Source organism: Acanthochromis polyacanthus, chromosome 5, assembly GCF_021347895.1.
Source record: "Acanthochromis polyacanthus isolate Apoly-LR-REF ecotype Palm Island chromosome 5, KAUST_Apoly_ChrSc, whole genome shotgun sequence".
Classification (NCBI taxonomy): Eukaryota; Metazoa; Chordata; class Actinopteri; family Pomacentridae; genus Acanthochromis; species Acanthochromis polyacanthus.
In genome coordinates, this window is record NC_067117.1 from 26,010,221 (window position 1) to 26,023,747 (window position 13,527).

At 38.8% G+C, this 13,527-nt stretch overlaps 1 protein-coding gene across 7 annotated transcripts in view; it reads left to right on the forward strand.

Annotated features, from left to right (window-relative positions):
* LOC110954496 (contactin-4) overlaps nt 1-13,527 on the forward strand; it is a 133,735-nt gene that overhangs the window by 38,335 nt on the left and 81,873 nt on the right. For 2 of the 7 annotated variants that reach the window (XM_051948581.1, XM_051948582.1), the window contains exon 2: nt 4,464-4,504. The exons of the other annotated variants lie outside the window; for them this stretch is intronic. The gene's annotated coding sequence lies outside the window, so the exon portion shown is untranslated. The remainder of the gene's footprint in view (nt 1-4,463; nt 4,505-13,527) is intronic. 7 annotated transcript variants of the gene reach the window in all.

A 13,527-nucleotide genomic window follows, 5' to 3' on the forward strand; every position in this document is an offset into this window, starting at 1 on the left:
GTGACCTGACATCACTGTGCGTGCCGACCTGGCTGTAAAAGCAGACAACGGCTCTGAAGTCCAGGAGCTGACGCGTTCCACTGTGTCGGCCAAAAGAGCCTGAATCCCCAACGCCACCCGCTCGCTTAGTTTGACTCCAACTCTGCTCCCTGTCTAACTGGCCTGTAGAACAAGGGAAAAGAGCAAAGTATAGCAAAGTTTAGACGCGTGAGCATGATTGCTTTACTGCCTTGCGAACAGTGGATCGGTTGTTCACTGCACCACTTTGGTCCTGAGTAAAAAACCTTTACAATGACACAATGCCTTTCCATGAATTTGGCCCAGACATTCATGGTCTCCAGAGGATAATCATGATAAGCACATGGCTCCTCTCTTGACTGTCTTTTAGTTCAACCAACAGGCCACTTTCACCAATCTAGAAACATTTCTTACTAGGAACCTTGTCCAGACATTTCCAGTTTCCCCAACTAATAAATCCAGTTGATTTCAGTTAAACTTTGAATTTATGTTTGAAGTATAATGTCTAAACAGCGGTTAGATGGCTTATTATAAAAAATTCTACCTATTCTAATATCACTTGAAATTGTGAGTTGGTCCAGAACAGATTCATTGACAAATATTGACAAATGTAATTATTTTCTTTGGCCAGGACTGTTTTGCGGGCACTTATTTACAATCCTAATTATATTCTTCAGCTGTGTTGTGTTTTTTGGTAAGTTACAATTTTTTATCTCATTTTTTTAAATCATAATTTTACATAAATTTATGCTTCTATAGGAATGTTCACTTAAATTTTGTTGTGTGGAAACAAAAGATTGTAGATGTCGTGGTGGTTTAGCTTATCTGACTTTAATAATATATCTACAGATAGCTTGCCAAAAGAAGAAAATAATTGTCCTCTACAGTAATGAACAAAATCATTGTTCTCAAGCACAGAAATTCACACTTGATCCTGGACAAACATGATATGACCAAGGTCCACTGGATAGAGTGTTGTGTGCTAGTTAAAAATTTAGAAATAATTGTCTATCAAGTGTTATCATGGAGCTTTTTTTTCTCATAATTTGCAGTCAATTGCCACTTAAAGCCCTTTCTGAAAAGTGTAATTTATTGTTACAAAGAGGATGCTAGTATTGTGTTCTTTTTTTCTCTCTCTTTTCCTCTTTGTTATGACTATTTTTATAACTGCTTTTATTTTTGCACCATTAACCGATATCAAAATTAATGACACATTTGGACAAAATCCTGATTTCATTACCATTAATTGAAGTAACGAGATTAAACCAAACAGGAAGGCTCAGTGGATGATAAACGAGTTGAAACCTCTCAACACGGAGCCACCTGCAGTCAGAAGTGCCGCAAGTTGTTAATGATCACCAGTGGCAATTTTGCCATCAGTTAAAGTGACAAGAAGATGTTAAAGGTATCTGCACGGGAAGTCTCTCTTTCAGTGTTAAAACACTGACAGGGATGTGAAAATGAGCCTTGTGAACTGCTGACTGCAGCAACACAGTTCCCCTGTCTGTGTCAGATAGTGGCACTGCAATTAAGAGCTGAGTTTGTCTAATGGGGCAGCAACATGAAGAATCTGTGGAGGCCACCGGATTGAAAGGAACAGCAGTGTGAGCTGTGACGGCTTTGAGGTTCAAATCTTAAAATAAAGACTTTGGGTAAACCGCATCTTAAATGAAGGCTAGTGGATCAAAATCACAGGGGTTTCTCAAATTCTGAAAAAACTAAAACCCACAGCATTAAAGACTTCTTCTCTCCAACAGATTCAAATGCCCGTTGTTTTGAGTTCTATAGAAATGTTGCATCTTGACCATCAGATCCACCATCAACCATCACTGTGCTACACAGGATGTAAAACAAGCAAATGATTCATGCTAAAGCTACCAGACAGACTGTGAACACTGCACGAGCCATCTTAATGGAGTAAAACGGGAATCAAGATTCAGTGGAAAGACAAGACATCCTAATTAAAATAGTAAAATGCCAAATGAAAGTCGCTCTTAAGTGAGCCTGAAGTGTTATAACATTGTTTTTAACAGATTGTGTTAATTGTGTCAGCTTTCTTGCTGCTTTAATTTCAGTTTGCTAGAAAGAAACTTCCAGAGCTTATAACCTGTTTTCTCATGAATACGCTTTTCAAAACGTAACAGCTGCTCAGTGCACTGCCAGATATTTAAAACAAAGCCTTAGAGACATGGAGAAAGTTAAAAAAAAAAAAAAAAAACATTTATAGAAAAGATGACAGAGGGAAAGAGACAGATACTGATCCAGAACCAGCTGATAAGAGAAACTACAAACTGAAAAGCAAAAGAATTCTCTAAAGGTCTACTTTATTGATTTTTTTGAGACTATCTAAATCCCTCAGAGTTCAAAACACAAGACTGGAAACCTGGACAGATCTTTTAATACAGGGACTCAGCCACAACAGTAACAGTAAAATGCAACAGTAAAATGCCTGCCTAATATCGTGTACGTCCCCATTGTGATGCCAAAAAATGCTCTGACCCATCGAGGCACTGACTCTCTGAAGACGTCTGCAGGTGTCCTGGCACCAAGACGTTAGCAGCAGGCCCATTAAGGCTTGGAAATAGCAGGGTGGGGCCTCCGTGGATCGGACACGCATTTCATCTTACATGTTCCAGTTGGATCAAGATCTGGGACGAGATCGGGGGTCGAGTAAACACCTTGAACTCTTTGTCACATTCCTCAAACCCTTCCTGAACCATATTTGGAGTGTTGCAGGGAGCATTGTTTTGCTGAAAGAGACCACTGCCATTAAAAAGTATTGTTGCTATGAAGGGATGTACGCGATCTGCAAAAATGTTTAGATGCTTCGTATATCATGCCATCCTCATGAATGAGTGACTTCATCAAGAATCTAAAGGTAAGCTGAGACTTTTACAATAGTCAGTGTCCAGTCCTAGTAACTGCTATACACAGGAATCAGTTTTTGTGCTTTTTAGTTAGTTTGTTAAACTTCATTCATTTTTGTCTCCATCCTCATCCTTCTGGAAGCAAACTCACTTATTTGTGTTTTTGACTGACTTTCCCAAATGTTTCTGCTGAACCTTATTTGGTTGCAAGACCATTTCCTTCCAAAACTGTCCCAAAATTAGTTCTAAAAAAATGAAGCAATGCATTCTAATGTCAGATAAAACTGGTAGGTCTTTCTACATCGGCATCAGTTTCCGAGTAACTACTTTAAACATGAATATAATGTCAATTATGGCACTTATCCAGGTTGTTTTCTCCTGACCAGACCCTTGCTTGCATTGTATCTACTCTCAAATGTACGTCGCTTTGGATAATAGCATTTCCTAATTTAAATTGTAGAAGTGTTGAATTGATTATGTTAATTTCATTGTCAGAATAAGCCAAAAAGATGATTCAAATTTTTATTTAGCCACTGAGATTGAGTGCGGTGCTGGTTCTTCCACTGCTCCACGGTCCAGTCCTTACATTCATGTTCTCATTGTAGGGACTTTTGGCAGTGGACAGGGGTTGCACCATATGCTCTGACCCCTATTTTATTATTGCTAGCATTAATGCTTTTAGCATTAATGCTTTTAGCATTTGGGCTACGGTAGCTCTTCATCTGAGGGACTGAACTTGCCTGTGCTCTTCATGTGCATCGGTGACTCTGTGGTGCATGATTCTTGGACCACTTTTGGTAGCTTTTAACTGCCACATACCAGGAATACCTCACAAGGTACAATGATGCTCTGACCCAGTCATCCAGCCATCAGTCTGGTCTTTGTCAGAGTCACTCAGATCCTTATGCTGCCCATTTTTCTTCTTCCAACACATCATCTTCAAGAAATGACTGTTCACTTGCCTAATAACATACCCCGGCCCTTGACAGGTGCCGCTGTAACGAGATAATCAATGTTATTCATTTCACCTGTCAGCAGTGTTTAATGTGTGGCTGATCGTTGCACATTATATAACTGCAATATTAAGATATTGTTTTCTTATGCTGTTTGAGGGAGTTCACATTAATTAGGTTTGTAGATAAAGCAGTCTGAGTACGTGAACTCATGCAGGGTTTGCACATCGTTTATTTTACCCCTACGACCCTGTTTAGCATGGATAAAGAGCATAGCCATTCAGCAGAGTTCAGGGGAGTAATAGCGGGTTTTCAGGGAATGTGGCTGTTCGACACAGAAACATCTATTTTCACACTGACTTGTAATATCCATACACAATAGCAGCACAGGCCCAGAAGCTGCACTCTTGCTTAGCTATAGTCTCATGTATAATGGATGATGAAATTTGTTGCATGACTTCAGCGACCTTTGCTTTTATTTTTGTGGTTGACAATCACAATGTGTGTAACATTGCTGTCTGTTCTTTTGTGAGGCGTAGAGATCTGCTCTTCCTCCTTTGGTGTTTTTTTTTTTTTTTTCTTGTAGCCTAGCAAGGTTTTGAAGAGTTTTTCCTTGTTTTTCTAGACAGCCAGTGCTGGGTCAGGAACCATTGCTCTCCTAAGTTGGTAAGTCCGCCGGGACGTTGTATGTGATATTGGCATAAATAACTTGACTTCGCTTTACTCTGCAGTCAGGAATAACATTCTTATAGGCTCAGCACTCGGAAGCCGAGCCAAGTTAAGGGCCAGTCATTCGATTTGCAAGTCGATATCAGTTCCTCAATCAAAAAGTTTGCATCATATGGTCCATATGGCATATTGTACAAATCTATCACCATCCTCATCGTTTTTCAGTCTTATACTATGTATAGTTTTATTTTATATGCTTCTTTTAATTTTTTTTCTTGAACCCTTGGGAGTATTGGCTACTGTTTTCATTTCACTTGGGCCAGTCTGTCACTGTATTAAACACTACAAATTCACAAGCTAACAGCAACTTGTGCTATTTGAGTAGGATTATGTTTTTTTCATTTTTTAACACTAAAACTATGGAAATGTGTCTGCTTCCTTCATATATGTAGTTTACCACATCAAATAGCAAAGCAAAGCCTTATTTAAATGATTTAAAGACATTCATTACCTTGCAAGGAAAAGTAGAGCTCTTGTCCAATTAGCAACCACATCAGCTACACACAAAAACAGTCATTTTACGAGTAAACAAACAATAATTATGCTCTTTCTGACAAAATTTCATGCATTTAGGATTTACCAGAATTCAAATGCAATTATTTGTTGAAAACATTACCTCAGGTAACTTTCCTAGACTTATTTGTTCATTTGGTGGCTTAAGGGCAATGCCTTGACAAATGTGTGATCTATTACCATGAAATTTAATAGAGAAACGTATGGCCCTCTGAGATAAGATAGAATTCTGGTCTGGTACTTCCTAGTATTCTGATGATGTGCAGTCGTCAAGTCAAAATAAATGTGTCCAGTTCTTGGGTTCATGACCAAATACCTTCAAAACTAATGACATTCCCATGAGCCTTGGCTGTATTTTTTTTTGTTAAGCTTTAATTAGCTGCCTTTATCATTGTAAAAAGTTAAACAAAATGATAAATATAGTAAACTATCTAGACATCAACATGCTAGAATGCTGATGTTCAGACTTTTTGTGCTTAGAAACTTTTTTTTGTTACACCGATGTTTTAGCTGTTTAAAGTCTACAAAGAAAGATTTCTTTTTTTTATTCTCCTTTCTCCTCATTTCTCCTTACCATGCTGTACTGTGAACAGTGAACTTTCTGCTACTTTACTGCCACTTTAATGGTGTTTGCCAGATAGTTTGAAATTTCAGTACGAGAAAAAAAAGGCAATTTTCCTGAAAGTTCAAATTGGAAAATGTCAAGATTTTCCCCCCACAGTGTTATTTAGATGTAGTTATCTTGCACAGTGATGCAGGCTACAGCTAATTGGAGCTTACCTTCTGCATGCTGTTGTTGTTGTACCAAATAACACAAGATGTAGAGAGAGAAATGCCCAACTTTAGGTTTGTCACGGCATTAACTTTCTTCAGTGTGAAAACTTGTGTGTCTGGTAATATGTGGTGAAATGTGCACCTCTTGAATGTGAGTGGTGCAAAACTGAGGTGTGCAGACACATGTCTTTCGATGCTGTTCAACTGGATGTGCCACCGTTTGCACATTCTTAAGAAGTGAATGTGATAAAAGCAGGTGAGAAAATGTTGTTGTTTTTTTTGCCTGCCTATGCAACAAATAATTTCAAATTGCAGAGGTGTTCCTGAGAAATTATTTGATGTGTTCATCTTTAGTGCAACTCCCCACTACAGACACGAGCCAGCTGCGTAATTTTCCTGAAACCTTTGCCAGTTGCTCTTTTACTCTTGTCTTTGCTGTGTCATTGTTTACATCTTATTCATTTTCCTGTGAAAGCATAATCTCACCTTCATTCTCGCAGCTTGACGCACACATACGCATGCGTTCCTCGTTTCAGTGACAGGTAGTTAGCTTGTTAGTGTCTGACAGGGAATCCAGGTGGCTCAGTAACCAAATATAGACCAATCATCCAGTAGTACAAGGACACACTCATGCAACCTTCGGCACACCTCCATGCTCATAGCGTACTCACATATATGTGCCGGAAAAAGACTCTTTCACTGACCTGCTTTTTTTTTTTTTTTTAATTTCTACGTCCACTAGCGCCAATTTTTTTCAGCAAAAGACAAATGTCATTACCGATTTTCAGTAAAGAACACAGATGTGTGCATTTGCAACTCTTATTACAGAGAATAATTTTATTATCCCGACAGTGTTGGGGCGTTCATTCCTCAGCCATATTGTGCAAATGGAGCCAGAGACCTGGCAGTAATGGCTGTCTTGTCTCTTGGGCTGATATTCTCATAGTGAGACTCAGTGAGAGCCAAATTAATTGAAACCACTGGGGTGCATGAGAGGGCAACAGTAAAGGAGACAACGGGGGATACTGCTACTAGTAATATAAGATGGAACATTCAGTCTTTTTATGTATATTTTGCTTCTTGGAGCTTTTGTTGAACTGTTGTCTGTGTGCATCGTCCATTGCAAAGATTTCAGAATATAGGCACATAGCTGGGAAAAGATCAAGGAAGAAACACTAGACAGGTCAGCATTTTAACCAGATTTTCTGAATCTGTGCAGGCAGACTTCTAATAAAAACACAGCCATATTCATAAATCTAAGTTTTTAAATTTTTCTGTCACAATTTGAAAGGGTGCTGTTTTCACATCACAAATTGCAAGAGCTGTTATCTAAATCTGTCTTAATTAAATTGCGACACAATTAGAAGTGTCTGCAACTAAGTTTTCTAATAACAGTTGTCTTTAGTCTGCCGTGCTTAATTACGAACATTAATTCTGTCAGTTGGTTAAACAACAAAAAGGGAAATTTGGGCTGTTGTCTGGATTTTTTTTGTTTTATTTTTTCGTTTCTTGCATACAGTGTCTGCTTGCTCAAAGATTTCTTCGACTGCCATTTTTTAACAGTGGCCCCAAGAGCTTAGAAAGCCCACACACACAGATGAAACGCAGACTAAGAAAAGTTTTATCATCAATGTGACAACAGATTTCCAATGGGCAGAAAAAGTGCTACAAAATAGGAAAAGGCAACCAAATAATGAAATGCTCCAAGTAACACGGAGTATAATGGAAATATTTCCAAGCAACACTGAGAAGTGGTCACCATTATTGTAACAGACAATCTGCACCAGCTGTGTTTTCCGGCATTTCAGCATTAAGTCTGTTTTTTTTCTGTTTTCTTGTCATTATTCTCTTTGCAGCATGTTTTTCTGGACAGGTTTTGTCAAATTGGTCAACATGTTTTCCTAAGTTGGTGGTGTTTTTGCATTTACATTTGTTTTCTTTGGACTTACATTGCATCGCTTAGGGAACACTGTGCACTACAGGATAAAATAAAACTAGTAAAAGACGGATAAAAACATTTTAGCAATGATGACAAGATTAAGATTTCATTTGAAACTGTCTCCAAAAAACCTCAAACTGTTCTACAGGTTTAGGGCATATTTTCCAAATGTTTCCTCCTAACCCTTTTTACTTCTAACCTCATGAACAATTTGGAGGTTTGAAGATCGGAGGCACCTGGCAACCACATATGTATACGACAGGACAAGGACATTCAGTGATCTAAAAATCAATACAATTATTTCAAAATTTATTCTGTTTTAGACAGGTAAAATTGGAGTTATGTGGGCTTTTCCGTTTTATATGAGCTGTAACTGGTAAATTGCTTTCTTAGACACACCAGACGTGAGAGCCTTCATGAGTCCAGCCTGCCAGAGATAAAAGCATGCATTAACTTTTCTGTATCTGTCTGTGAGAGAAATGGTCCGACTCTGGCAATATTCCTTAAATGATAAAAAGGCACTTTTGTCAGGTTTCTAATGTGACATTTAAAGTTTGGGTCAGAGTCAATGAAAGCACTACGATTTTTGACCTGTTCATGGAGTTTAGTTGGTCTGACAGTTTCTAGTTTTTAAGTTTTTCTTTTCTTTTTAAGAAGTTCTGATTCATCTAACGACTCATGTCAGAATCACAGAAAATAAAAGTCACTAATGGAATTGTAATTATTTGACGTTTATAATACATAGCTTGCTATTTTCTGAGCAGTTATGGAAACTGTAAATAATTTCGACTGGTAACATGTCCAGACTGAAGGAATTGGGTCTGAGATCAAGCTCGGCAGGACACCAAATGTCGGGTATAATTTACTGGCTATGGGGTCCATGGTAACAATAAAGTTTCAGCCTGTGAACATCATTAGTTTCTTTGTATTTGCTCTGCACTGCCAAAAATTCATTGCAATGTGAGCTCCACCAGAATGTTTAGGGAGTGCACCAGTTGTCAGCAGTAAACCCACAGTCTATCAGCTATTGCATGTTAGCAAGACAAGCCTTAAATGTTGGGCAGACAGTGTGAATTTTATGTCCAATGTGCTATCTCACACTACACTTTGTAACATGCTCACACTGCACATAAACACCAAGCCCAATATTCATTTTGTTTAGTGACAATTCCATTAAAGTTTATTCAAACAAAATTCCCATATACCCAGTGTAGACAGGCTCTGATGCTAAACCTGCATCCTGCCTTTAATGGTTAATTCAGGTTAAATAGTACTGTTACCATTTCTGTGGCACTTATCAGAATGTGACACCATCACTCAGTGTAATACGTTTTGCCATATGCAGCTTAGGTCGCTGAGCCCCAAAAACATCTCAAAAGTCAGCCTATTCTACAATGAAAAAAGCCAACAGAATATGTGTAAGGCTATTTCCGCCCAGTTCTTTTGATGGAGTAGTCAGGAGACTTCTTCTTAGAATCAAAAGTATTTATTACAGCAAAATTGAATGTGCGATACAGAGCTCTGGGCCTGAATCCTCTGTCCCTAACCAACAACAAGTGTTCGGTCAGTTCGGATGGAACAACAAGTCCTCATATTCATACGACCGCATCTGTCGTTTGCACCGTGCACCGGAATACGACCTATGCGGTCGTATGAACGTTTGCGCCCCTACGGGGAAAACGAGCGCATTACGGCTTTTCTGTCGCAAAAACGGCTTTTCCGTCGCAAAAACGGCTTTTTTCTCACTTTCCCAACACGTTTTTAGGTTATGGTTAGGGTTAGGGATAGGGACAGGGATAGTGTTAGATAAAAGTTTGTTCATGGTGATGTTTCACCTGCGACTCCAGAGTGTCGATATTTACTCAACCGCCAGAGGTCGCATACGTCAAAACGTAACACTGGGTCGTAATACGGGCATGTACAGACGACCTATGTGGTCGTTTTTTGTTTGAGGACAGGCTGGGATGGAATCAGACCACTCACTGTACCTGGACCAGTCTTCTTATACTCGAACAGCGTATGTAGCTATCTAGGTCACGTTGATGGCCGCCCCCTCCAGTGCTGCATTGGTCCATTCTCCTCTTTCGCAGCTGATGTTTTGTCATTATCGCTCACATAGGAATGACTTCACCCCTACTAAGCAAGATTAGAAACTGCACACACAACAAGCTCATGTTCTTTACTGATTACGGCTTACGTCAAAAACTGTCTGTACTTTTATTATCAAAAACTGTACTTTTATTATCAATCACCTTATGTCTTGATCATCCTTGCGTTCAAACACATGAGTAATAAGTAAAATAAAGCATAAGCTCCTTCTTATTGATTCTGGACTTATCTTCTTTGTTTCATTACAGTCACACCGTGGTAATGATGCTCTTGACCTTCCTATTCCTCAGAACCAATACAACTCTTTAATATGCACTCTTAGCAAATTATAAAACACACCATTTCCCACAATCACCGCTTATGTAAACTACTACAAAACGTGACGCTCTACTGCCTCTGGTGTCGAGAAATACACCTGCCAAATTTGAAGTTGATCAGCTGGACAGTTGTTGAGAAAAGCAAAGAACAGACACACAGACGTTATGATGTTGCCCTTGTGTTATTGCACATTTCTTTTTGATTTATTTTAACCTTGCCAATACTGGACGACAAAATGACAGCAATATGTACCAGTTGTAGACACTGCATCAACAGCAGTAAGATAATAGATTGATAGAATGTTCAACTGTTTCACTTAAATGTGTTAAATGCAAACTGCCATGAAAACGCATTAAATAAAAGGCATAGTTTGATTGCATAAACACACCCTAAGCATGTCTTCTTCCTGCTTCATAAACAGTCTTTCATAATCTCATAATGGAGAAGTTGCACTGTTGGATTATATTTTGATATTTTAGAGTAACGTCAAGCATATTGCTCATGTAATGACTGAGTTAATTTGGGCTAGATATCTTTTTTCTTATGGAACAGTTTAAAAAATAAGAACCCTGCAAGGTTCTTAACAACCATCAGCTACACAATTGTGTCTGCTAGTCTAGAAATGGAAAATTTTTCAATTTTCAATTAAGCATGGCACATTTGGCTTCATGTAACATGTCCAAATTCAGACCTGTAGTTTAAATACCATGAAGAAAATCACCATTTTAAGATATTTTCCTCAAATTTTCTCCTTAACAGAGACAGTTAAATCAGTAAATCTTTTCAGTTTAACATTTCTGTTTGCTCAGCTGCACTGATGACCAGGAAGTTTTTCTTTAACTTTCTGTGTTGGAAACTGAGCTGTGTGCAGAGATTGTTTGGCTCTGGGAGGTGATTCTTGATTTTTGCAGTGGCCGACCCTTTTGCAGCAGAAGTCTCAAGCCATTTGCATTCTGAAATTGAAATGTCTCACTTTTCCGAACAGGTGTAGTGGTGTCCTGTATGACTATTTGTGCACCCATTTTCTGTGCAGACCGGTGTTGTTAGAGTTTCAATATGTCGTTCTGTTGGCTGCTTTGGACCAGAGAAGGTGAAATTTGACTTTTTTTTCTCAGACCGGAAAACGCTTTTATATCTTTTTCCGTTTCAATGCAGAAACCAAACTTCTTCTGACTTTGGCCACTTTGTATAATTTACATATTTTATCATTTAAAAGCCTCAGCAATCAACTTCTGATGGGCTTTGACAATGGGCCATCACTGTGCCAATAAGCCTGCCAGTATTAAAATAAATGAATCTCGGAGTTTTCATGTTCTGGGGGATGATGAAGAAACAGCAGAGACAATTGCTCCCCAGTGCGAACAAACAGAAGTGTTCTCTCCAAGATTCTGCACCACAGTGATGAAAACAGAGAATAATGTAGTCCATTACCTAATTTCCCACAGAGATCAATATCCGAGTTACATCTCATCTATCTTTACTCCTCATCATGGATTCGAGAAAGTAAGTTAACTAAAACTTTTTCGGCCACGCAGCATTTTAAATACAATTTCAGTGGATGGGATGTTCTCTTTGTTTTAAAGAAAGATTTTATACATTAAGTTCAGCTTACTTGTCATGATGGATATCGAAAACAGTTTGATGTCCTTTTGCATATGGAGGAATTTTTTACTGGCTTGCACTCAAAGACAACAAAGAAACATAGTCTAGTATATCTCCTGTTGTATAGCATACAACGGGAGATATCCAGCTGCTTCATGAGAAATGTAGGTTTGAGTGTTTTGAGGTCATACTAAGAGTAAAAATCAGGGTAGTTCCAAGAAACTCTTTCTCTCTTGAGACCTCCAAATGTATGCAAGAGCAATCTAAATCAATAAAAATGACTCTGTTCTCCCTCTGAGAATAGCTTTCCCTGAACTACATTGAATAAATGTTATTGAAATAGGTTCAAGTAGCAGTTGGGTTAGTGTAGTCTAAAAACTGGAAGAGCGATCGAGGTAGTCTGGCTCTCTGCAGGTAGCACAATCTGTTTACCCGCACCTCTAAAGCATACAATGTAATTAACACATCATATCTGAAATGCAAGTGTAAACATGACTTGTTGTTTTATTAAGAGTGCCAGACTTTTTCTTGGCGAGGAACAGTGCCTTCTTTTCACTTTCTTGTCATCACTGTGAGGTTGCCAAGGAGATGAAATGCCTGGCCAAGAATTGTCATTTTTACAAATTTACCAGAACGAACAATCAGGGTAAGACTCCATATAGAGAAAAACAGCTTCATGTAAACACTGAAGTCTGATTAAAGTAGGTAAATCAGAAAGAAACTACAAATTATCTTTTTTCATATTTAAGTGAATAGTTGCAGGTAGGTGACAAAATCGTTTTATTTAAGAGACAATCATTCTTATTCTACTTTTTTTTTGACCGAGACACAAATATGAAAATTGTTTGGAAAAACTGAATGAAAATGCAAAACTCAACCATTAAAGCTGCTGTCCGGAGTTTCCGTTTGTTTTCAATCTATGTATCATTTTTTAACAAAGCTTAAATGTGTTAGTCTAGTTCGATACTATAATATAAAGTTAGAATAACGCGATATGAAAATTTATTCCTGAGCTCCGCCTTCCTCTCATAGACCCCCATGTTATTCCAAAAAGCGCCGGTCGCTGCCGACCAATCAAGTTCGAGCTTCAGCTTTGTCATGCTGTCAATCAACGGTTACGCGCACAGCAAGCAAGCCCATGCAGAGGTGGGCGAGCTATGCACTACGCGACCGCGCGCACATTTGTTTTGCTTGTGGAGGAGAGAGCATCAGGGCTCAGCAACTTCCAGAAAAGTTACCAATCCCACGGCTTGTCAGGCCAAGAGACTGCAGGACGTTTTTTGGCTCGGGGTGCTCGCGTCGCTCCCCGACCACGGCCTCCATAGCCCGGCTGACGGCTTCGTTTAGATGCCCGACCTCTGGAGGAAGATGTTGGGGCGTCTGGGACATACTCTTCGTCGGAGGAGTCATGCAATTCTGAACTCTAGATAGAAATAAATAAACAATGTAACACATATACACACGTAAATGCACTAAGTTTGATACACAACGTCATAGAGAGGGATACATGAGTGTAATCACATATTGAAACTTTACTCGTTCGTCCTAGCAGATTCATGTTATTTTGGTATTAGGACAAGTTAGACTCAATACAGCATTCTAACGTAATTCCTTTATTATTTACTAAATGTACTAAATGTAGAAGAGGGGAAAACAGCAAAACAGGCGAGATGCTGCAGCACTCCGGGCACTTCTCTCATGTACT